Source organism: Cinclus cinclus, chromosome 11 (assembly GCF_963662255.1).
Source record: "Cinclus cinclus chromosome 11, bCinCin1.1, whole genome shotgun sequence".
NCBI classification, from domain to species: Eukaryota; Metazoa; Chordata; class Aves; order Passeriformes; family Cinclidae; genus Cinclus; species Cinclus cinclus.
In genome coordinates, this window is record NC_085056.1 from 12,776,373 (window position 1) to 12,802,387 (window position 26,015).

Sequence of the window (26,015 nt, forward strand, 5' to 3'; positions counted from 1 at the left end):
TGTGCCACTTGTTTCCATGTGTTTTTAAATTTCCCACTCGAACATTATTTGGGCTGAACTTCTGTGTGTTTGTCCTTGTCAGTAGTTTTTGTTTGTTTGTTTGTTTGTTTTGTTTTGGTTTGGTTTTTTAAATGTGTTTAGTTCCATCAGAATATTTCTGTTAGGCATGAAGAAGAAAAAATTCTCTTCTAGTTCTTCCAGTACTGTTGGTCTTTAGTACCAGTGTTTTTGTAGCTGGGGTGCTTAAAGGAAATAAGGGAAAGAAAGGTTGTAGAAAGGAATAATATTTCACTGGAGCAGCTTCTAGAGTTGGAAAAAGTAGACATACTTCTGAGACCTGGCAAAGGGATGTGGAACCTGTAATCATGTCCACTTTTTCCAGCTATATCAGCTAATCTAATAATAGAATCTTATAGGCCGATGTAATTTCTTTTTTTAGACAGAGAAAACAAACATTGAAATTGCAAAGGGGAAAGTTGGCACCAATACATTCCTCAATGAGTATTAGGGCCCTTTCTTCACTTGGAAAGGAAAAAAAAAATCCATCTTTCTAAAGCAATCCTGTTTTAAGGGCTCAAGCACACTCAGATAGCCTCTAGTTAGGTTTCAGCAGTCTAATGAAGCCTGCCTTTTTTGTGATTTCACTGCACATACTCCCTGCCTGCCTTGATTGGCAGCTGGGTAGCAGACCTCTGCAGCTGTGACAATTTGCCTGAGGGAGACTGTAAGTGTCTCATTGAAACTTGCATTGTAAAATCCTCCAAAATGCCTCCCATAATATTAGGCACAGGAGAAAAACACAGGTGTGAAAAACTTTCACAGATCCCATGAGTTCAATGTCTCTTGGCAGCTTTGGTGGATTCAGTGTTATAATATAAATTTTAAACTTGCTCTTGCAAAACAGAAGTTGCTCCGTCTTCTGTCACAAGAAGTGGTGAAAACTGGCAGTGCCTGTACCGTGCCTGCCTTTCCAGGGCGATGAGGATTGGTTATCCATGGGTGAAACCTGTCTAACCTACCTGCTGTGGCTCTGCAGCCTATTCCAGCACAGAGAGGGTGCAGGTGTCCCCACTGCCAGGGCATCTTGCTGGCATGGCAGAGTTTTAGGAGCTCCTGTTTCCTGAGGGAAGGCATGGTCTCATCCTGTCCAAAAATGAGCACTCGTTGATTGATTCTGCTTCCAGTGAAGGAGGGATTTGAAAACCTAAGAGGTGTCTCCATGAAATCAGCCTTCCTATATGTACGATCATTTTCTCTTCCCCTAGATAAGTAGCTTAAAGTACTCCTCACTGGCACGTAGGTGAGATCCAGCATTGCCAGCATGACTGGAAGATGAATCTTGGCTTCTGAATGCCTGATCCTTTTGCTGGTGTGTTTGTTCCCAGCTGCTTGCCTGTGTGTTACAGCAACTTTGCTTCTTACATTTGCCATAAAGGAATCTCAATATGACTGCAGCCTTAAGATCTGGCACTTCAACAGTCTCAGTAGGTTCAACACAATATTCAGGAATTAAAGTTCTGAAGAAATGCAAGCAGCTAAATTTAGACTTAAGAAACGTGCCTGATTTGAGTGAGCTGTGGGTGTACTGATACATGGAAGTTTCCCTACAAACCAGCTGGGCTTTATTTGTTGCTTAAAGGGAGGAGATTTTAGTTAAGTTGGAACATTTGATTTGCTTTCTTGAATTGTTTTTGATTAGTGACTGAGTGCAAGGTTAAGCTTTAATAACATACTCGTTGTAATAAAATCATGCTGGTGAGTGATACGTATGGCTAAAAAGATTTAGATACACTAGTCTGTTAAACTAATACAATTTGGAAGTGCTCTGGAAATAAGCACATAAAATAAGAACCAAAGGCAAATTTAAAGATTTTTTTTAACTCTTTCTGGGGCTAAGATTTTTGTAACCAGACTGGTCTGTTCTGGCAAGCTGGGTGATAAAATAAAAAACCCCTTTAATAAAAGAGAAACTACTTTAAATTCAGTAACGAAAAGTGTTAATGCATCACTGAGTTTCTGCTGCGGTTAACTAGTGACAGACCCAATGACTAGTTAAAGCTGAAAATGACAAATCTCAAATTCAAATGACATTCAGAAGTTTCATGAGACTCTCAGCACTTTTTGCCTTCTCTTCTGAACTACAAACTTCGGTCAGTTCAAGACAAATCAAGGATGCTGTAATACGTAGATTTTGTGAGTTGGTAGTTGCGGTAGGGCTGAGGTTTTAGTTTCAGATTTTTATCAAGGTTTTCCGCTCTTGGTGCTCTCTGCAGGCTGTCCTAAGAGCCATGAAACTTGTGCTGATGTATAGTGATTCAATGTACTGTAAACTACACAAGAGGGCTCAGTTTCATGGATGTGTGAAGCTTTTGTGTAAATGTTTTTAGTGGTGTCAGTTGAGAAGCTGTACTCAAAGTTCAGTTGAGCATTAGGGGTATCAATTGAAAGCTCAGTTTGAGTTACTTGCTTGTTGAGGCTGGTTCATTTCACAGGAACATTTTAAACAAACTTTGTGAAGCAGTTCAGTATTATGTTTCTTATTTCACAGATAGGGAAACTGAGGCACAAAGCTAGGGAGTTTCTTACCTGTCTAATGCAGTTGGGAATGCTAACAGAAAGTGGAGCCTCCAGACTTTGCTGCTGGTGTGTTATTGATTGCTGTGTACTGCTCCTTATCTAGCAGGGGAGTCTAGTTTGCCAAAAGGAAAGGGTTTTGTCTCATCATAGAGGAAGGAAATGGATTTAAATGTCAAAGGTTGGGAAAGCCATTTTCTTCCCTTTTATGGCAGTGAACATGTCACGTTCCTCTGCTTACCAAATAAATGAAACTATAAAGGAAATGGTAGTTTTGGAAAAAAAAAAACCCCAGCACTGTAATCCAGAGCATCTGTTTTCTACTGTATTTTTTCCCCTGGTCTCTTATTATAATTTACATCCAAAGCATGAAGTGACAGAATTTGGCAGACTCAGATCTGTACAGTAGAGCTTAATGGTTTTGTAGCAGTGAATAAATAAAGCCCCTCAAGCCTGCTTAGTTCTCACCCATGCACGTGAGCAGGGAGTGGGGGAAGGAGTGTTGTATTTTTCTTGGAAAAAGACCTTTTCGGTTTCTCCTAATCTGGCACCTGGAGGTCCAGCTGTGCTGGCTTGAGGCTGTGTGTAGCCTTGTGCATGGGAAAGATGATGGACAGGCCGCTCAGAAGTTGAAATGTTTCACGTCTCTACAGGCAATATGTATAGCTGTATTTGTGAATAGTGGCAGTGCGCAGTTGGAGGTGGAATTACTCTTCAAACAATGATTTGCCAATAGTGCTACAGTCTGGGCTGGTTTCTGTTGTGATTTGTGGGGAGGGCCAGCAGTGCCTGGATTTTCCAGCTTTGCTTGCTCGTGCTACAGCAGCCATGGAGCCTCTGTGCCTGCCATCACTGCTTCCTGTCTCCATGAGCTGACTGTAAATTTTTTTTCCTGGTTTGAGCTCTGCACATAGCCTGGAAATGTGTCACTTTGGTTAGGTTTGGCTTGGTCTTCTGCTAATTTATACCAGTTTCTACTTCAATATATTTCCGTTGGCTTAATTCGATGGCAGTATTTTTAATTTACTTGGGTATAAGTAACAGTATTGGGTTCATTACTCCTAACAGTTTAGTAATCTTGATTAATTTTTGTTCTTCAGTTGCACAAATGCCAAGGTTAATTTGCTCTTAAACACTTGATTTTCTAGGACATAAAATAATTCCATATTTAAAGAAGAAAATAGAGTTCAGTTTTATTCTGCAAAGTGGTCTAGGTTGGGGGATGGTGGGTTTTGTTTGTTTTGGATAACAGAACTTAGAAAATGCTGGGTTAATGCTTGAGAACTGAAAGATTTAATCTGCCCTCATTGGTATACTCTTGGATCCTCTGGATTCTTCAGCTATGGATTGGGAGCTGATAGAGTGGCCCAAAATGTTTCCAGTGCCCCTAGTAATAAGTGATTTTAATGGAGAACCTTTCACAGCAGAGGACTCAGAGATACAGTCTGTGCTTTAATAAAGATGCTATGTCTCCACAGTGTACATTAGTCAGTGAGTTAAACAAGCATCCACATTAAAACAGACATTATCCCCTGCAGTGTGTTTTCTTAGTGCTTCGTCCATTACAGCTCTCAAATGGTGAGGTTTCTAGTCCTTCCTGTTGGAAACAGCTCTTTCCTAACATTTATTGCAGATACTTTCCCAGTGTCTAGCATAAAATTTTGCTTTCTTCTCTCCTCCTGCCCTCCCCAAATGCTTACTGGAATACAGTGATGGTGTTTACCGTACGTGAACCCCTTGGAAGCAGTTCCTGCACCTTCCTTAGCTGTTCTTTAACAAAGATACATATAATCAGACCTTTTAACCTTTCCTCATAGATCAGTACATCCAACCCATTAATCACTTCTGTTGCCTTCTTCTGAATTCTCTCCAATTTGTCATCATCCAGTGGCTGGGGACAGCTTGGTGACCACAGCCCTGCATGGAGGTTCAGTACCAGCCCACTGCACCCAGAGATCAGGATTTCTTTATTTTGTCCCTCTTTCCTTTTGCTTCATTCCCAGTCAGAATATATATCCTACCCACCCTGCATAATCACTTCTTTAAAACATTTATGGATGTAATTTGCAGCCTTACAGACCCTCTGTCCTTCTCTGATGTCGAGTTAGCAGAGGTTGAAATGGCAGAGGATTGAACGTGACACTTTGTGTCTCTCCCTCCCTTCCTTCTCCTGCTCCCCACCCCAAAATAAGCAACACAACTCTTCGTTTGGTGCATATGGTCATATTGAATGTGAGGAAAGAGGTAGCATTAGAGAGGAAAAAAAGATGCTGAAAATATAATTGCCTAATTGTGAATCCTAAGTAGTGCAGGCAGCAGGGGCGGCCCTGACTGGAAGAAATCAGAGGGTCACTAATTCATACTGCCAACATCCTAATTAGCTGTGCAAATGTAATGTTTATATTGTTGGGGATGGATTACAATTTCCATTGTAGAATGGAAGAAATAAATTAATTGTGTCAGTGGAGCTATGTAGAAAACACTCCTGCCACCCCATTAAACCATGAGAAGTAGCTTAGCTACTAAAAAAAGTTTGTTTTCAGGCTGATGCGCAAGTCTAATTGGGTTTCCAAAGAAAGGAACATGTTTTAATTATTAATTAGAAATCAGAGGAGTAAAAGAGTGGAAATCTGCTTCAGCTGGAGGTTTTGCTCAATGCTGGATTTCTCCTTAATAAGCTGAAACATTCCAGGCCTGCCTTAGTTAGCGGTTGGGTGCAGTGGCTTTACTCGGGGGGTAGACATCTTAATGCTCATGTAATTATCATGTAATTATTTTGTAATGTGGGATCAAAATTTTGCATCGATGGCATTCTTTCACTGAACTTGAAAAATAAAAAAGTTGTGTTCATTAATGCAGTGATTCAGTCATTTTGGGCTAAGAAGCAGGGTTCCCTCATCCCCCTCCCTATCTCTTTAAGACACAAATATTTTGAAACAGTTTTAGAGATGGTTACCTCGAGATGAATAGAAATATTTAATTTAGATTTTGTTGAATATTTATCAGATTTCTTGTTGGCAATGCTGCCTTTCAACGGAAGTGTCAAGTGGGTTGCAATTAGCATCAAAGCTGATAGGTACAAATAAGCAATGAACCTGTCTGCTAACACAGGGTGTGCAGGTTCATAAAGGGGAATTCTTGTGGAATTTGCTTTCTCTCTATGAATTTTCTTCCCTGTTGCCATTGAACTTCTGGAATCAAAGTTGTTAAGGACTGATAGACTTTGTCAGGTGTTAAGTGGATTATGGCCCATCATAATAAATATTCCCTATGGAGAGATCGCGTATGTTCTCCTGAACAGAAAGTGTGGAGCTGCCTCTTTTGACTTGTGCTTTCTAGTGCCTAGAAGTACTCTTGAGCAGAGTTCTGCTCTGTTTACAACTGCAGACAGCTTGTCTGCACAGATGAAAATGTTATTGGGTCAGTGCCGTAGCTCTTATGGCTCGAAATCACTGACAGCCTAGATCCAAGCTGAATCAGGTTAAACATGACAAGTTAAAGAACATAGCAAGAGCTGCTGGCTCCTGAGTTGCCAGATGTTTGTAGATCCATGTGTGTCTTAAGAGGAACTGCCCATTAAATGTCTCAGCTTTAATAGGAAAAGGGGACAGGAAAGAAGAGCATATGACTCCGTATGGCTCCCTCAGCGTGGCAGTAAATCCTTGTATTAGTGGGGTGCAACTGTGAGGAAGTACAGAGATGTCTCCTAATGTTGCTGTTTCATAACAAAAGGTCCATGGAGGAGATGGGGAGGATATAGCTAATGTGAAGTGGATGGTTTCCTTCGGGGTTATGGCTTCCATGAACTTATAGATGTGCCATTATAATAAACAAAATATCTGACTCAACAGAACAACCATTAAGAACATTTAAATTGGCCTTTTTTCATGTGTCCGCTAAAATTATTGTGTTTGAATATGTTTGGTTTGTAGTCACAAAGGAAGTGAAATTTCATTATTGTGGGCCATTTAGCTCCTGTTTCTGCCTATAAGACTCAATATACCTTACCCAAAACCTCATTTTAAGAAGGAAAAAGATAGTTTCTTAGTTGTTCTTTATCAGATAGCTGCACCGTGTTGTCCTACCCCTTCTCTGTAGTTTATTTGTGTGATGTTTAGTTGTAAAGGATTTGACAAAGGTAAATACCGGTATCAAGAAGGGACACTGTGATTTGTGTTGCTACCAAGAGTTAATTCTGCTTGTGTGAATTATAAGGTAACTTTGGTCCCCCTCCATACTAACAAAGTTTTCCCTATTATCAAAAGCGAATCCACCTTCATGAAATCACCTTGTATTCTTCCAGCAGATGTCAGGTTAAGCTTCATACTGTAGTGGAAGTAACAAGTAATTAAGAATAACAAGCAATTGTGATGAAGAACTCAAAAATCCCCTTCACTTTCAAGGGGCCATATGTTGGTAAAAGTGCTCCACAGCTGAACCATATGAATGGGTGGAATGTGGGATCTCCTGCACATTGGGAAGAGGCCGTAATAATTTGTGACTTAACATATTATTGCCATGTTTCCTTTTGATCATGCCAGACATCCACAGGTCTTTGTCACATCCTTGTAGGAGAATGAACGTGGGTCTCTTCAAACTAAGTATCTCAGGTTCAGAGTTAAAAGCAATTGTGCCTTTAACTAAAACAAGACCAGCTTCTGATAGAAGTTGCCTTGGTCAGATGGCAGAGTCAGTGATCCTGTCCCCTCCCCTCTCTTGCTGGAACCTGGAAAAACAGTTGCAAGTATTGTTTCGAAGACTGTTTTGCCAATTGTCTGGCAAATGCTTCATGTCAAAACATCCAACTTTTCCCTCTGTGGGCAAAGAATGAGCCCAACACACTCATATGTTCATTGGCCACACTAAGAAGGCTAATGACACCTTCCAGTAAAATGCTTAAGCTGCAGCAGTGGAACTGCTCCTTTATTTTGTGGAGGCTGCTTTATCCCTTTGTGAAAACGGAAGCACAAAGTGCTGCTGTGGAGCAATAATAGAGATGTATCAGAAACCATGGATAGTCTTTAATCAACTTCAGCAGCTTCATGGAGACCTTGCAAAAGGGTTTTATGTTGAGATTCATAGAAGAGTGCACAGCGACGTCTTAGAAAGGGACATCATGAAGAGTGTGTGTGAAGGAACTGCTGACATTGACATTTAATATATTGAATATACATTCTGCTGTTGTACCTCCTGGCACAGCCTTGGTAATTTCTTCATCCACTACAGCTTCAGGAAGCTCATTTGGTTGTGTGGGAGAGGATGTGATTAGCAGCAGTGACATGTGCCTAGCACTGCTGTGTGATTTGCAGAGGTACTTGTGAGATGCCTGAGGGGTGTTTATGTTCATGTTGCTATTTTCAGTAATCAACTCTTATTGATTTTCTCACAAGAAATCAAAGTTAGTTTATAGGAAAATATTATGGAGGTTTCTCTTTGATCAATGGATTTTTGATTTCAAAAACTTACAGCAACTTAGAAGCTTTTGTACTTTTTGGCCCCCTGTGCTTCAACACACTTGTAAACCTATCTTTGAACTAGTCCGGGAAGTGTTTGACGTGCACCATTTGCTGATGTATTGTTTTTCTTCCTGAGCCATCAGTGGAACAACTTGCTGCTTCCTTCTTGCAGGAAAAAGCTGGCCCACCTCAATTGCTCTTAGCACCAGGAAACCCCAACACAGCCAAAATAACCTCCATATCTAACTTGCATGTAGGCAGCATCAAGTTTGGGAGTTTAGTAGTATATGGTTTGCAAGTTCTTGCATTACACACTATCAGCAGAAATGTTTTTAATGGAATACAGACTCTAACACAAGCAATAAATTCAGGCCCTACAGGTACGGATTTAGGTATTGCTTAGTCTTCCTTAGTTTAGAGAGGCTTTTGCAGTCAGCTCCCCTGCAGTGGGCTAATGCTGGCTGGCTGCCAGATGCCCGCCCAGCTGCCCTCTCCCTCCCCAGCCTCAAGAGGACTGGCAGAGAAAGGAAGATGGAAAAGCCGAGTTGAGACGCAGACAGGGAGATGGCTCAGCAATTATTATCCAGTGCAGAACAGACTCGATTTGGGGGAAACTAACTTAATTTTCCTGCATGCCCCAGGATTGCAGGGCAGTGGGGGGTTATGGCTGGTCCGGTGATGGTCAGTCAGCAGCAGCTCTGTTGTGGAGCCAGCCGTATCCAGCACAGGGCAGCTGTGACCCCTTCTCACAGAAGCCCCCTGCAGCCCCCACGGCCCAGCCTGGCCATGCACACCCAGTGCATGCTCACATTTCCACCCTGTGCTGTGCAGCACGGCCCAGCCAGCCTGACCCCTGGCCTCCAAACAGATGTCTCCAACTTTTCTTGCCTGCTGTCAGGGTAAGTAGGTGATGGGCTCTCGCACGAATGTTGATCCTGAGCCTGGCTTTTGGAGGCCTTCTTTGATGTTTTGTTTTGGCTACTTGCCAGGGGGTCCAATTTTTAAAGCACAGGGGTAATGATCAGATTATTTTTATTACCCCTGCTTCAGAATTCACTGTTCTGCAGACATCGTTTCCTGCACTCTTGCTGGGTAGCAAAATGTCCCTGAGAAAGACATGCCACCAGATGCAAGATCTGGGAGAAATAATACAGGGACTGCAAAAGTTGCCTGGCTGTTCAAATACTAATGTCACAAACTGTGGCTTGCTCTTCACTGCTTTCCTCATTTAGCCATCCCAGAGCACTATTTGGAAACAAGCATAATGTACCTGGTGGATCAAGAAAAGCCTTCCTTGCTTTTGTTCTGGATACCTGGTGATGTGCGTTAGCGTGTTGTGGTGCAAGAGTAAGTGTATGTTGTAGAAAAACTCAGTACAGAATGAATACCTGCCTGGAGGTTTCTATGTACTTAGGTGGGAAATTCAGCCTTATCAATCATTCTTTGTGTTTCACTCTTCAGAATAAGTACCATTCAGTTTATGGGCTGCCTAATTTATTAATCTGAGTAAAAAGAAGACAAAGATATATCTGATTCATTGAATATAATCTTTTGGGCAGATCAGGAAGATGAAGAAAAATACTGAGTGCTGTCTTGGAATAGAAATCTTCAAATATTATCATTTGATCTAGAAATAAACTGGCAGAACACAAAGGTTGCCTACATTTAACATCATAGCATTTTACTACTAGATACAGTGCTTACCTCAGATGTCAGAAAATAAGAGACTTTGCACAAAAGCTGGATTTTATTCATTTTTTACATTCTTTCTAATGCTACCAAAACCAGCATGTGTTGGTCTAATTGCCTTTCTGTATCTCCATTTTCATATCACTGTAGCTCTTTGGAATTTGGAAATTCTTGATTACCCTGTGTACTGTAACATTTGAAACTGTGCTTGAGCCTAACTGCATTTTGATGCCCCTGTTTGCTTTAAATGGCAGAAGCACTGAATATAAATTAGAATATATTAGCATTTTGCTGACTTAAAAGATGACATTTATTGTGAGGCATAAAGAGTTAATCTTAGACTTTTAGCTCTGAGCTTACTTTATTGAGCTTCTGCATACACGTGTTAATTTTCTCAGATGAGGGATAATGGATGTCACTTGAGAAAACAATACTGATTTGGGTTCTTTCATAGTTTGTGGGTTTATGTCCCACATGGTATAGAAGCAGGCTCTGGGAGATTGCTTGAAATATGCCTGGCCTCTCAGCTGCACTAAAAATAATTCCTGCTTCCCTTATTTCTAGAAGTAATTCTGAGATGCTGCAAACCTTTAACAGCTCCTTGTTCAGGAAAAAGATTTCTCTTCAGCATTCAAATAACAATAAAGGAATGGTCTTTAGGTGTGACTGTTGTATTTCCAAACCAGTCCTTTGTAAAAACGTATGTGTGTTGTAGATTTTTTTTTTTTTTTTTTGTTTAATCATTTTGTTTTGAAGCATTCTTGGTTGGGTGACCTTTCTTTGAGAGCAGCAGTTCACATTGGATTTTGGCAAAATGGGTTTGCTCATCCTTGCTTTACTAAGCACTAGCACCTAGATGACAGTAATTCACCCTCTAATACCCCCACAAAACCTATTTATGCAGAACTTGACATGATTTGCAGTCTCTGTAAAGGAGGAATATAGGACTTAAGCAGTGCCTAGAATTATTTTTTTGACCTCCATTTAAGTTATTGGTTGAAGTATTAGGCTCTTCAGACAACTAAGCTGCTCTTGCTCTAACCTGGCACTTAGCACCTTGTAACAGAGCTGCACTATCAATTCTGTGACATTCATGTGTCTCCCTCCTAACTTGAAGGTGGAAAAATTGCAAGGGAAATTGCTGCCCAGCATTGGAGAGTTTCAGGCAGCCAGTTAAATTGATCTTGGTAGCAATAATAGTCCAATGTAAGGCAACACAATCACAACCTTTTTATAAATATTAGCTGACTACTGTCCATTCTAACTAACATGTTGCCTGTGAATGCCAGTAAGCACCCCAATGTCAGGGTACTCATTTGAGCTTTGTGATCCACAGCACATACAGGTACAGAGGTGTTATTTTATTTGTTTGTTTCCAGAGACAGAAAGAAATGCTGGCAGCTAATAGATTCTAGAGATTTTTTTTTTTTCCAACACCAATTTGAAAGAAGTCTGTGAACGTAAAAATTTGTTTCTGAGAGTTCAGATAACATCTGCATTAATATGGTATATTGTAAGGATCATTAATGTTCAGAGTATGTTATCAGGTGTTCTCTAATGCACTTTTGATGAGCTGTAATGATGCTTGCTGTAGTGTTTTTTCATCTCTACTCTCCCTCCCTTTTTTTTTTTCTGCTTGATTGTAATAATGACTTAACCCAGGTGGTAGACTCTATCCAGAAAGTGCCCAAGGGAAATATTATTCCCTAGTACCAGCAAACATCACAGATAGTCATTGAGTTCACTATGAAGTTTCCTCAGGAGGGAAGATCTTGGATCTACCCTTGGGTATCTGGACCTGCCCCACATTTGCAGTGTAATAATCTGGCTTTGGGATGAGATGGAGAAATGGCAGAGAGAAACAAGATGAAAAATGTAAGTAGAAGGGAAGGAAAAAAGCCAGTAATGGTAACTTTTGAAATTACTGATTTTTGTTAGACTATAACTTGTCATAGAATAGGGTCCTGGAAAGCATTTGGATAATTTTGAGATTATTGTTGAGGAGCACAGTGCAGTTGAAAATGACAAGGATGAGTGCAAGGATAGAGATTCTTCCCTTTGGATATCTCAGGGTATTGGTTGGTTATGCTAGAAAATACTTCTGGTTTTTGGATATGACTGATATTTGTCCTTAATATTTGTCTTTTGTGGCTCTCTTAATCTGCACTATCAGCCAGGAAATGTATTTTAAAGCTCTGGTTTCCTGGTCCTTGTTATGCCACCCAGTTACACAGAACAGCAAGCTTTAAATAAATGTCACAGATACAGTGTAGCTTTTTCAAGTAGACAAGGTGTCTAAAAGTGAAAAAGTGAAAATGCAGGCAATGGTGATAGAAAAATACTACACATGCTTTTCAACTGAGCAAAGTCTTTGTAGTAGTGAGTGTGCAGAGTTTCAGGTATCACTCACTGTGTGCCATTAGGATTTACTGGCAGTAGCCAGCACAGGCACCATAAGCAAGAGTAAATCACATTGGTTGTTCAAAAGATGGTGTATTGTAAATTTACCTGGGTTTATATGCATGTGGAAAGAAGGGGCTTCTTTGTTTTTTTATTTTTTCCAAATCTCTGTTTCATTGTTTGTAGAAGAATTCAAAAATAAAGTACCCAGGAAGAAAATTATGCTGTTAGGTTGCTTTTGGCTATGTTATATTGAAAGCTATCCTTTGCAAATGTAATCTGTAACAGCAGACAGTGTACAAAGGAAAAGGAGTCATGTAGCTGCACACAACATTTTGCATTTTCTGTATAAAAACTGGTTTAAATAATATTGTGCTCTCCCCTTTTCACTGTCTTTCTTAGGCAGCAGCTGGGTCTGTGTCCCTGTCAGCCCAGGGCTGTGCACTTGCTGTGGACCTTTCACAGCAAAGAGGGCTGCAGGAAGGCTCAGGCAGCTCCCCACCAGTGGCTGTTTGCCTGGGACAGATTTGAGGTCGTTCTTACTTTCTGAAATGCTTTGTACCATCTCTTAATCCACCCCCATCTGCTCCTTTAATGTTCTCCGTAGATGGGGCAGGACTAGAAGGGTACTCTGCAAGTCTCCTAAAATGGAAATGAAAAACCTAAGTGATATCTGGTCCAAAACTGTTTTAGATTTGTCTTGGAAAAAAAAAAAAAGATACTTTCTAGTGGTCTTTTACTTCTGGGAGCATGGTTTCCCTCCCCAGTGAGAGGCATTTTGTGTCAGCTGTTTCTATATTAAAAGAAAGTCTCCTGAAATAACTGCTTTTGGCTTGTCACCATCTGGCAGCCCTCTCCTCTTGAAGCAGGCACCATCAAGGTCCCATGTGAGCAGGAAGGGCCTCTCTCCCTGTATGGCCCCTGCAGAGAGGGGGTGCCTGGCCTGGCTGGGGTCACAGGTGGGGCAGCCCAAATAAATGGATTGCTGTGCTTGCTTGTGATGTGCCTGGCCCGTGCTTGCACACCCCAATTAAATTTCTGCTCTTGTCAGTCCATTAAACTTCCCAAAGTGATTTGTTCTCCCCAGAGAATCACAGGAGAGGGGGTGGAAAGGTAAAAAGAAAAATGAGAAAAATAAAGAAGGGTAAGCAGAAGGAGAGGACAAACCAAAAATGAGTAAAACAGAGCTGCTGAATCCAATAGCCAAGTATTACATTATAGACTCCCAGTTTGGATATAAACAAAATGTTTCCTTAGAGCAGAACTGCATCCAAAACTTAGAAAAAATGTTTTGCAGAGGTGAACCAGATGTGCTGCGTCCTGCCTCTGGAGCAGGAGAAGGTGACTCACCTCTCGCACCCCTCAGCCCCCAGCCCTGTGCCTCCACGTGCCCGCTTTGCACCGTGAGCAGCCAGCAGGATGGTTCTGAGGGGCTGCTTGTATTTCATGGCTGGGGTCCTGGGTGATTCCTGCTGCCCAGGGCAGGTGCCTGGCTGGCCTGGCCTCTGGCTCCTGCAGCAGTTGCATCTCTGTGTTGCTGAGTAGCTGCTGTGTGCCTCGGTGGCCCTGATGTCACCAGGCGGCTTTGCTGATGTGTGATGCTGCTAAACTGGGTGGGTTTTGCAGGTGAGGCTCACGCAGCTCGGTGTGCTTGTGGACATCACACAGTGGCTTCCCTGAGTTTCCCTCCAAGGGGCCTGAGGACAGAACAGGGCAAGGCTGAGTCTCTTGATGGGTTTCAGGTCACCCAGCTTCTTGGTTTTGAGGAGTCCATGTGTCTAAAATATCATCCAGTTAAATTAAATGTGTTTCCTAATGAAACAAACCCATGCCAAAAGAGCACAAATGTTGTCACCAAAGTTAATAAAAGTAAGGAAATTAATACTTATAGTTGACCTCCAATACCTAGGCACAGTGGGGTGTAGCAAGGAAGTAGTTAGAAAGGCACCATGGTGAGCCTTTGCAGTGAATTACCTTATTTTTATTAACTTTCTGACAACCTCAGTGAATTTCCTTTCTTTTTATGAAGTGATTAAAAAACCTAATCAGATCATGTAATTAAAATACATAATTACACAATCTCAGAGTTTTTCATAATTACTGTACATGGTAAATATTGTTACCTGATAACACTTTGCACATAAATTCTGATGAATTTGTGTAGGATGGTTAGGTGGTGTTTGATTTCCAGTTCCAGCTGTTTGAAGTTTCCAGTTTGAGTTCCAGCAATGGAACCTTCTCTGACAACACTAGATAGCTAGTAAAATGTTTTAAAATTGAAAATACAGTGAAACTAAAATAATGGCTCACTTGTCCTTTTTTAAAAGCTTTTGTACATATTGGGCAGCTGGGATGTGTTGACATGGGGTGTTTCTGTGCATTTATAATGGCTGTTTCCTTTGTGCTCACACCTCTGCTTCTGTTTTGTTAGGCACCACCCACTGCAAAATGAGTGTTTTGATACAAAGCAACACAGTAAGAAAAAAATCGGATCAAATCTAGTATCTCAATTCCAGCCAAAGAACTGAATTTAAGTGGAGTCCCTCTTAAGCCTGTGTACAGTGACTTCAGAGTAGACATGATGTTGCAGCCTTCCTGATGTCAGGTAGCCAGCAGGTCCTGGACTATGGTTATGTTCATAGAAAATCCAAAGATGCAAGGAATGATAATCCTAAATAATGAGATTGTTACCCAAAAAACAAACAGAAAAAGGTGTCTTTAAAATCAGCTCCCAGAAATCCAGGGCCCCAGTCCCTAGATGCAGATAGATAGTTTGGGACAGATGAGGAGTCAAGGCTGGTACTCATAACTCCTAGTACTCATACTTTCACGTGCTATGAGATGGAGGAAGTGGGATTCAGTTTCACAGCTGAAAGTGTGAGGAAGCAGTTACTGACTTTTCATTCATTTGTCCAATTTTGTTTGTTTTGGAAAGGGTGAGATGGGCAGAAGATCTTATTTTGGACAGCAGTGCAGTTTATTTGTGGTCAGAAAACTCTTCTGTCATGAAAAATTTTGTCTTATTGACCAGAACTAAAATAAATACTAGAAAAGCCTTGACAGAACATGTAAATAATATGTGAATTGTATCTGGGGAGCCTTGTTCTCTCACTGTCCTGTGGGAGACACCAGAGTTGCCCAGTCTGTGCTCCTGTCTGGGCAGGGAGCTTTGGCTGTGGGTCAGGAAAGAGCAAAACCAAACAGATTCCATGGAGGTGGCGAGTGGTTTTCATTATTTAGGTATATTTATGACAGTAGGCTTTTTGCAAATGAATCTGGTCTGAGCTTTAAAACTCTTTGTGTTGTTTATGAAAACAATAGTTTTTCATTTCCATGGTAGGGGAGTGTGTGTTTTCAGCCATTAATTGACTGGAGATGGTTTTTGGAGCAGGAGGTACAAGTGTGTCTTTTAAACCTCTGATGCCTCATTTCCCAGAGAGTTTTTTCCTGTTTAATTTTTATCTAGTCTCTTGCTTTTTCAGTTCTGATTTTTTGACCATTTTTCCTGGGCAGAAAATGTTCCCCTAACCTAAACATCCACAGCCAGCTTCCACCCATGTTTAATTTTGGGGACTCTTCTGTAGAAAGCCTGTACCTTTCTGTAAAAAGCCTTGCTGTAGCTGTAGTGTCAAGATGAACTTTAGTAGCATAAATTCAATCTCTCTCTCCCCTGACCTCCTCATTCCTTTTACTGAGCTGTTTAGTCTATTAACATTCCCAGATACTTTTTTGTAAGTATAACCAGTCCTCATCATGTGGGTAAAGTTAGAGAGAAAGCTATTGATGATAACTTTTCCCTTTATTTCATTTAATTCTCTGATATCAGTGCCAATGTCTGTGTGAGACTGCTCTCAAATGGAAGAAGTCCTGTTAGCGAGTCAGTGGGAACAGATATTTGTTTGCAAGTGCCAAGACATTTGCTGTCCCTTCTTGTCTTCAGGGATGAATTGAGATGATTCAGTGTACACTCCAACCCTAATTTTAATCCCATTTAAACAAATACTTGTGCCCTGCACCTTTCCTTATTACAAATTCACTCTCTCATGTATCTGTGGCCAAGGCACAGTTACTAACTAGAATAAATAGTACAATTCACATTTTGTGGGAGGCAAAAAACCAACCACACGTGTGGTCAGAAGAAAACCCGCATTGCTAGTTAAACTAGAGCCATCCAAATAGAGAAAATGAGCACCTAAGACTAAAACAATTCAGGAGGAAGGTGTCTGTGCCACAGGGGACTTTAAGGGACGTGCCCCCCCGTTCCGGTCTGTGGGCAGCGTGGTGCTTGCAGCTGGGGCTGGGAGCACAGCGCGGATGGAGGAGAGGTTCCTGGCAGGCTCTGCCTGGCTCCTGGCAGGAGGGCAGCAGGGCTGGAGGGCTGTCAGCTCCTGGTTGGATTCGCTCTGGCTCCCCAGCTGCGCTCCCCCCTCCTGCCTGCCTGCACTGATGAGCATCCTCCCTACGGGAGGCTTTCTCCGGAGCGTGGTCGCTACTGACTGACAACCTGAGAAGCCTCTAAAGAATTTAGAGAAGCTCAAAAAGTCTCTTGCAAGCTTGTGGTGTAGGAGATGGGGCACAGCCTGGGCTGCTCTCAGTGCTGGGTACCCACAGGGGAGGGATCTCCAGTGCTCCATGACACTGAGGTGCTTGCAGTGGGCACCACGGGGTGCCAGACCCCTGCAGCCGGAACGGGGTCTCGGCAGTGTTGGGCGTGGGATCCCTCCTTGAGCTGCACCGATGGAGTTGTGAGCCTGAGGAAAACAGACCTTGGCTGTTGCCACAGCTTTTCTTTTGAAGGTCTGAGAGCACAGTTGCACGATTTGTCATCGGGCCCTTCAGTCAAAAGGGCAAAGATGTATTGGAAGAAGAGAGCAGCTTTCAGCGGATGGTTTTGTTGTGTGGTGCAGTGCAAGTCCTCAGATCACAGATGCCGGGTCACTGATGGTTAAACTTGAAAGGACTCTCATGCAGCACGTTTGTTGTAGGGAAACACTGGTGTACCGGGAGCAATCTTACTGGGTGGCAAATGCGTCTGTTTGCTTGCTCATTTTAAAAGTCCCTTCTTGTTTAAAATGGTGGGTACTGTTAGAAAAAATGAAGTCGCATTACCATACAGCACAGAATATGTCTCTCCTAGGCACGTCATGCTGTTTGACTTTCATCTTGCATAGTAAAAAACCTATAGTTATTTTCTTTTTAAACCTTTCAGTTATTTCTGTCAGGTATTGATAAGTGGAGAACTTCCTTCCCACCTCTGTTTCATGCAGTTCCCCTCAGGCCAGTTACAAACATGGTGCAGATTCATGACCAATGTTTATGATAGTCGGGAATGTGCCTCATATTTACCAGTTTGCTGTTACGTTTGTGGGTGCTCTTTTTTAATTTTAAATTAAATAATTTCTTAAAAATTGTTCACTAACAGACCCAAAGTCTTCACTAATTGTACTTTGCCCTAATGCACACCATCCCTAAGGAATGGGAGATTTATTGAGCTGGAGCAAACCCCATTTCCAGTCTTGGGTCAGATAGAGCAGGCAGCTTCTTCAGCTCCAGGGATACCCACTGGGGTCACTGGGGCACACAAGCCCCTCCAAAACCAGGCAGATGGAGGCCTTGAGGGGCTACACTCACTAGACATGTGGAAGCTGTGATGTTTCCAAGTGCAGTTTCATTTCCATTCCATGGTGTTTGCATGATATCTTAATTCTGAATTCACTAAATGGACAGGGAATACATGCACCTTTCTGAAAATATCTCTAGTAGAACTGGCTATATCTCATATTTATGTCACTTGAATTTTGAGGAGTGTTGAGTAACTGCTGTTCCTACTGAATTCAATGGGATTGCTGTGAATGCACAACATATTTGGAATTCAGAACAATAATCTGTGTGCATAGCTATAAAACAGGTTACTTGATATTGTCACATGTAATTTACTTTTTTTCCCTTCTTCTTTGAAGGTAGTATAAAATCTGGATGTTGTTGGTTTTCACTGTTTGTTTATTGCTGAGTAATTTCAGTCAACATGTGTTTTTCAGCTTTAAGTCTATTCATCATGAACATCAACCCATTGAGATTGTAAGTGCATCACAGTTTTCCCACCTAGATCAAAATGAGTCTGGAACAGCCTCCTTCTTTTTAACTTAACAAGCCGGTTTTATTTTCCCCTGCAACTTGCTCTAATAATATGACCAGCTTTAAGTTCCTCAGGCCGGAAAGCCTGGCAGTAAAGTTCTGTGCAGGGCAGAGGTTTGAAACAGGAGGTTTTTCTCAGGTTTGAAACATGCCAATTGTCTTCTCTTCTACTGAGCACTGATAGAAGAAAATACTCATTTAGAAGTGGAATCCTGTTCTCTAGAAGGTACTTATCTGTTAGAGACAGGGACTGTAAACCCATTTTCTTACAGGTCAGGTCACCTCATAATATCAGTTGAAGATCACATCATAGAAAGCTGTCCTAGCAATGCAGTCACTTCTGGTGACCCCAGCCAGAGGGCACAGAGCGTTTTTGGTGTCTGGTCCATTTTCTCATTTCTAGTGGTTCTTTTGCCTCACAGCTGATACATGACAGAAGAGTGGAAACAGCTCTGCAGAAATGGAAAGGCCACTCTAATATTCTCTACCAGCACAAGAGCGGATAGCCATTTGTCTTAGCAGTGACAGCAGATTGTCAGAGAACTCTTGGCAAAGCTGTCTTCATCCTAGTTTGCCACTGCCCCAGTTTTAAAGGCACTAGCTTCTCCAGACTGCTGCCCACACCATCAAAATGAGCTCTGACTTGATTCTGCACAAGCTGAATATCCTGTGGGAAAGAAAAGTGCTGCTTGTCCTTGTCAGTGCTGACTTCCAGGATTTGCTGCTCACTGTGCAGGATATGACTCTCAAATGAATTTTATGAATGAGCTAAATGGATTGTAATTGATGATTTCATTTGAAAGTACAATGCAAAAACATGAAAATGAGCACAATAAAGCATTAAATTAAATCAAATCACACCAATCTGGTCCATTCGTGGAGAAAAGTCTGTCTCTACTTTCAGCTTCTGCATTCATTGAGTTTCTTCAAAGAGCAGCTAGTTTGTGTTTCTGGTGCTATTGTTATGAACTGAGGGAAAGAGCTTGAGCTGAGTCTGTGTGACCGCACGTGCCTGAGGGTACTCAGCAAAACAGCCTGAGAACAGGTGCCTGCTGTATTTGAGAGCTGCCTGATCAAATGGGAGGGAGGAAATCGTAAATCTAGGAAATTATCTCATGCATTTCATCCCACCAGAAAGGCTGTCCCACTGGCCACATTTCCACGAGCAGCTCAGTCTCTCTCTCTCAGGTGTGTGCTGGATGGGAACACCCTCCCTGCTAACAGCAGCAAAACACAAGGAAGGGAAACTATCTCTGTCTAGAGATGAGAAAATGCATGAAGTAATGCATGCATTGCAGAGACCTGCACAGAGGCTGATGTTCTTCCCCTGCTCTGGGATGGATCTTTGGCTCTGCAAAGGAGCAGTGCAGGGCCGTGGGCTGGCCTCACTTTGTGGGGAGGGCAGGCTCTGCAAAGCTGCCATGGGGGCTGCTCAGATCACTGCATCCACTCTGCTGGCCTTCCTAGGCTTAGATAAAAAAGAAAGCAAGCACAGCTCTTAACTGCTGTGTGTTGTCTCTTTGTTTTGCATAATCAAGTGTTGAAATAATGATAAATGTTGACATCAAGTAGCAAGAAGTGCAGAATTTAATTGTGTAAGGCCAATGGGGTCATATGAAGTTTGTACTCTGGCTATGTAGAAATATTACTAACAATTAGCGTAAGTATTACCATTTATTATAACTAATTTTATAACTAATTATTATGAGTAATAATTATTCTACTAGGATTTTTTTCCTGAGGGCTTTGTCATTCCTAATGTTTGAAAGTTGTAGATGCTGTAGCTGAAACTCTAATTCTGTAATTTCTCTCAATGTGACTGTTGCATCTGTGATGCATTTGTGTGACTCCATACACAATTCTGTTCTTCTACATCTGCCTTACAACGTGCCCTTTTGCTAAATGCTCTGTAGGCATCAAAGCAGGCAAGAATGGCACAGGGCTCTCTAGGTAGCAGGGTAAGCAGAAGCAGCAAGCTATTAAGATCTTCATGTCATTTCATTGATGATTTTGTAGGTATCATCTTCTAATTTCATTTTAAAAAGACTGAATGTGCATTGGAATATTTCTGAGGAGCAAATTGCTAAGAAATATATAGATATAATCCTAACATTTTGGTAGGAATAGAGTGAGTTATTATTGATTCACAGAGCACGACAAAACATCACTGCATGAATTAGCAAACAGCTGTTTCTAATTTGAGTTTAGAACTGTACACAGAGGAACTTGTTTTAGTGTTCACTCCTTTCATTTATAATGAATTTTAATTACCGCTACAGGTGAGAAAAATGTAGAAACAAGCTTGTATCTTGTGGAAGAAACAAAGGAGAGACAGATGCTAACAGATTTACAGTCTGTGATAAAAGGAATGTTTTGGTACACTTTACATGTAATTAGAGTGCAGCTGTTTTCAGTCCCAAGTCCATGATGCACAGCAGAATATAGTATCTGCTGCTTTTCCAAAGGGAGTAAAGAAAAACAGTGATTCAACCCTGGAAGCATTTAGTTTGTTCCTAGATCTAACATAAAACTTTCTCCTCCAGCCCTATTATGCCATTTATTGAAGTGTGAAATAACTTTTTTAATATGTTAATTTTTTTGTTACCAGCAAAATACACTGTTTGACATAAGGAAAAACAATGTTAAAAATAACTTATTTTATCATCTGCTAAGAATTATGGATCGTCCTGCCAATGGTCATTACTGAGCCTTGATAGCTCTGCTAATGGGAGACAAGAGCTCAGGCATGCATTACTGTGCCTTATCAAGTTTCTGTATATCAGCTAAGTTTCAATAGACTGTGTACTTTTAACTTGCAGTATAAAAAAGACTAATTAGATGTGTCTTTGATCACTGCAGAAAGGTTTAAACAAAGACAGCGAGGTTTAAACTGTCTATATGTAATAGTTTATCTGTGGCAGACATCCCAGCAAGTTTAGTGTTTGAAATTCTGCACTACATCTTGTGCTGATTTTGTATTCTAAATACAAAGTTACTCTCTGCATGAGAAGGAAAATCAGATTATATATACTTTCCATTGAGCCAGACGTCTTCCTTGCTTTTTAAAAAAAAAAATAACTATAAAATGAATTGCAGTGCAAAACTGAGAAACTGGGAAAAGAGTCACTAACCTTTGGTAATTTAGTCCAACAAAAATGCTTACCTCATAAGCATGGGATTAGGTATAACCGATTTTTTTTCAAGTTAGAGATAATAATGAAAGCACTGCCTCTGGTGCCACTTACATTAGCACCTCTTAGACTTTTATCCAGTTTCATGTTTGCTTTGAACTATATATATACATATATCTATGTATATATATATATGTATATATATAATAGCCTAATGCCTTAAAATACAGAACTCTGACCTGTTCGGTGAAGAAGCTGATGTCACTGAAGTGTGAAGTTCTGTGTAGAGTTCTTCAGACTAGTGTGAACTTCCCAGGCCCTCCTCCCTGCCTTGGCTAAGGGTGGGTTAAGCAGTTCTAGGGGTCAGTTGCATGATGTTTTTTGAGGAATAATTGTAAGTAAGTTGCATAAATCCTTCTGCTCCCATCTGGTGAAGTGTGCTGAGTGTGCAGTAGCAGCCCAGCAGTGACAGTGCCATTCAGAGGTAGATGTAGTGTCAGTGTACAAGACCTTCCTTGCCACAAGGGCTGGTGGATCACAATTCACTATTGCCTTCTCTGACACAATGAACAAAAATGTTCCTTGAAGCTAATAAATGCATTAAAAAAATCGAGTTTGGAACATGAATGGTACTTCTAATTATTTGTTATAACTGTGAGGGAGCTGTGCAGGAAAATGGGACTAAACACTCCAACAAAAAATTAAACAAAAAGCTGTCACAGTGCACTGAAAATGTTGAGCTTAAAACATTTGCTGTGTAAACTTGAGTTGCATTATTTCATGCCAGCACTGCAGTGTAAATGAGCAGCGTATGCTATGTGAGGTTCTTACTGTAATCCATTGTAATGATCTATCCCTGGCTTTAATACATAGTGCAGCCATGCAAAATTTGCTGTAACCAGTACTGAGGACTTGTCAGTCCTCAATCTCTGTGTTTTATTCTCATAGTTAAGCATCTGCAATAATAATAATTATTGAAATTGATAGCATTTCTATTAGACTTTCCATCTGAGGATGTCTCAGGGTTTTCACAGCTATACAGAACTAAGCCCTACAATTTGCCCTGGAGAAGCAGATGGCTTTTTGCTATTATGGAGATGAGGGACTGGAGCACAGTTCAGAAGTGTGTCTTATGATGCCAAGCTTGTTTTCAAAAGTAAGTTACTTTTTTGGGTGCTAGAATTCCATCAACTTTCAACAGCTTAAAGCATTTTCAGTGCTTTGACTGTCTTTAACTTGTGTATCATGCAGGGACTCAGAGAAAACCAGAAGTCTGAGCTTAAATAGCAATCCTTCCTTCAACAATCAGTTCTGGGGTCTTGTATTTGTTAATTTAAGCATTTCTCTTGTGTACTAGCTCTGTGCTAGAGGAATAAACTTGATAGAATAAGATCACATTCTAGATCTGACCTTCTTGGTTTATTGTCCTGTATGGGGATGCCTTCTGGGCTCAGGAGGGGAGTCTTAAAGATGTCCCTTTGGCCAGACCCTGTTTTTTCTGATGCCTGGGGCTGGTTGTGCAGGCTCTCCTGGGCCCTATGGTGCTCAATCTGTGCTGGTGGCATTGGAATGAACTGTCCTGCTGTACTGCACAGGCCACATTGCAGTGTGCCTGTGGTGTGGTGGAGGGATGCCCAGAGGCCCTGTGGAAGAGCCACCTGAATTCCCCACACGTAGGAGAGACAGAGCAGGGAGATTTTTCAATGGAGGGGGACCTGATGATACTCTGTTGGTGAACTAGAGGTTTAGGCAATGACGAACTCCAGGTCCAGACCAGCAAATGTGCATGTGTTTTGTTCTTAAGAGGAAAAGCAACCAGCTGGGGTTAGCTTGGGTTTGTGCAGTTCCTGCCCAGGAATGTGGCCCTCAGGGCTGGGTGACTGGGCAGCTGAGCAAGAAAATGAAGCTCTGTTCAAAGTTCAGCAGGAGTGAACTGTTCCCAGCTACCTATGGGCAGGGAGAGGGCATGCATGATGTTTGTAGCACTGTGAAGTTGTTTCTGGTTGATCATATGTCTATTAGCAAAATAACTCTGGAATAATAAATATATCAATGTCAGCAGTGTATGCTGAGGTGGCAGTGCTGCTTACTCCTGGCAATCTGTGATGTGCCGTTTGTCTCCCTTCTAGGAGAGATCACATCTTTTTAAGACTTCATTTTATTGTTTTAACTTCATGAATATGTCTCTGAACTTGACTTGTGTTATCTAGAAGATAAATAGAGAACAAAGTATGATTTATACTACATTTTGGCCAAATTGTTCTTCTTAGAAAGAAAAATACATCTACTGAATGCATTGAGGCTGGAATTAGCTCCTCACTGATGATGATAAATGCTTGCAGTCCTGTAAACGTGCTGAACATTAAGTTGCTAAATTACTGTATCACTTTGAGATTGATTATCAAGAATGGCCCTTTAAGCTTCATGATCTGCACATATATCCTGAGGACTACTGACATCCTGAAGCTTCCTTAATGCTCTTTTTTTCCCAATTAAACTTTTTATTGAATTTTCTTACCCTTTTAATACTTGTTTTGATTCTCTTATGCGCAAATGACAAAAGCCTTGCACAGCCATGTGATTCTCTATTTTAGAACAGTCCCACTTTGCAGGATTAGCCATTTTAATGACTTTAATCTCCTTTTTGAAAGTGATTTTTTCTCATTCTGCTACATTCCTTTGACTGCATTAATGTAGAATTATTATTCTAACCATCTTTGCCAGACGTGTCATACCACATCTAAAATATATCTTCCCACTAAAATATTACTGTGGTAAAATACCTTAGAATTTTCTCCTCGGTTCATTATAGTCTTTTATTCAATTTAATATGGCAAGTTAAAATTAACAGAGCTATTATTCGTTCCATAAAGAGATTAATGATAATGAGTTTTCTCTAATTTCGTCAGTTTAGGTGTTTAGTAATTTAGTATCTTGTTTGTAAGAAATCCAGGTAGGTTGTTTCTAGTGCTTAAAGTTTCTCCTAAAATTCTTTTAAAACTGCAAATGTGTGAGAAAATGCTGGAATAAAAAGAATCTAGAAATTAAACGTGAAAATTGGTAAAAGGTCCAGCTGAAGCTAACAAAAGGAGATGATCTTTGTCTTCTATGTAAACACTTCCATTTTATGACAAATCCAGCTTTCCAACCTGAGAAAAGTTAATGTTTTTGAATTCAAATTATATTAGCAAAGGTTTTGTGCTTCACTCACAAAGTAATACTAATACCAGCTTTCTTTGATTTTGTTTTCTGAATAGCCCAATAAGTTTGAGGAGCAGCAGCTGGAGGGAACTGGCTCTATTTGAATGTTCGGCTGTGTTTTGAGGTAGATCTGTTCATTTCAGAGGAAAAAGAGACTTTCTAGAGATTTGTTCAATTTGTGTGGTGGGCCAATGTAATGGTTGGCATAAGTGCATATGGATCAAAGGAAGTTAAAGCACTTGGCCCAGCCTGTGTTACCACTGGATTTGGCCCATGGCATCTCAGGTTTCCGAGCTAAACAATGAAGCTTTATTCGGTGGAGGCGCTGGGAGAGCTCGGGCGCAGCCTTTCCTCTGTGTGCACGAGCAGTCTGACTGCGAGGGGCAGATATTTAAAATGCACGTGTTTTTACAAACACTTCTGCAAACAGACATTTAAAATTGTTATAATTACAGCCAGTAAGCCCAAGCAGTAACTACCAAATGGTGGGGTGCTTTTTCTCTTGTTTTTCTCCTCTCTCCCCCTCTCCGTAGACACAGCAGCAGCGGCAGCAAACGCAACATGTGCTGCCCTAGTTCAGGCCCAGCATCCCCCTCGTGCTCCCCTTTGTCTCCTTGCCCCTGGAGGAGCCCAGCTGGTGAGAGGAGGGAATTAGGCAGCCCTGAGCTACCGGCACCTCCCCGGGGCCCCTAATCCGGGCGCTGGCAGCCGGCTGCCTCTTTCCTCCGACGGCCCGTGGCCTCAGGTCCGTGGGGATGGAGCCCCGGATGCGGCTGGCGGCAAAGCTGGGGGATGGCGGGGGCTGGGGGCTCCCGGGGGGCTCCGCAAAGCTGTGCTGGCAGCGGGGTGGGCGGCGGAGGTGGCTTAAATTGGGAACACGAGGCTTTGTTGCAGCTGCAGAGAGAGAGCCGTTCATGGTCGGGGGAGTGAAGCCTGAGAAAAGTTTATGTAAAAATCAGGAGCTCGTTGCCTGTGTTTTAGGCTTGGGCTCCGCTAGATTTGGAGGAGCTAGTTGAGTGCAAAGACCTTGAGCGTCTTAGAAGCAGGGATGCTTGCTGAGAGTCGAGGTGCATTTTGGGAGCAGCAAGAAGCAGGTTCTTGGTGTCCAGCATTGCTCTGGAGCAGGAGGTTAAGTTAAACAGGGGAGCAGAGCTCTCCTGGGAGCATGGGTTGCAGAGAGTGGATGCCTGACCTGGAAAATAGACATCGCCATTGTGCGGGAAGAGTTGTTTGGGGTGTGCTAATTTGGTTTAGTTTTTTTCCAAGGCCACTGCTCTCTTTCTTTACCTGGGATGAAAAGCAGTGTTTGCCAGAGCAGACAGTGCCACAGGAGCTGCCTGGTGCTGTGGTGATGCCCTCATCAGCCGAGCCCTTCTTTGAGAGCTCCTCGCCGTACTTGTGCCTTCTCGTCCTGGTGACTCTGTGGTTG

The 26,015-nt window shown here is 41.7% G+C and overlaps 1 protein-coding gene across 2 annotated transcripts in view; it reads left to right on the forward strand.

Moving 5' to 3' along the window:
• ZNF423 (zinc finger protein 423) overlaps positions 1 to 26,015 on the forward strand; it is a 159,548-nt gene that overhangs the window by 35,457 nt on the left and 98,076 nt on the right. The gene's annotated exons all lie outside the window — the stretch shown is intronic.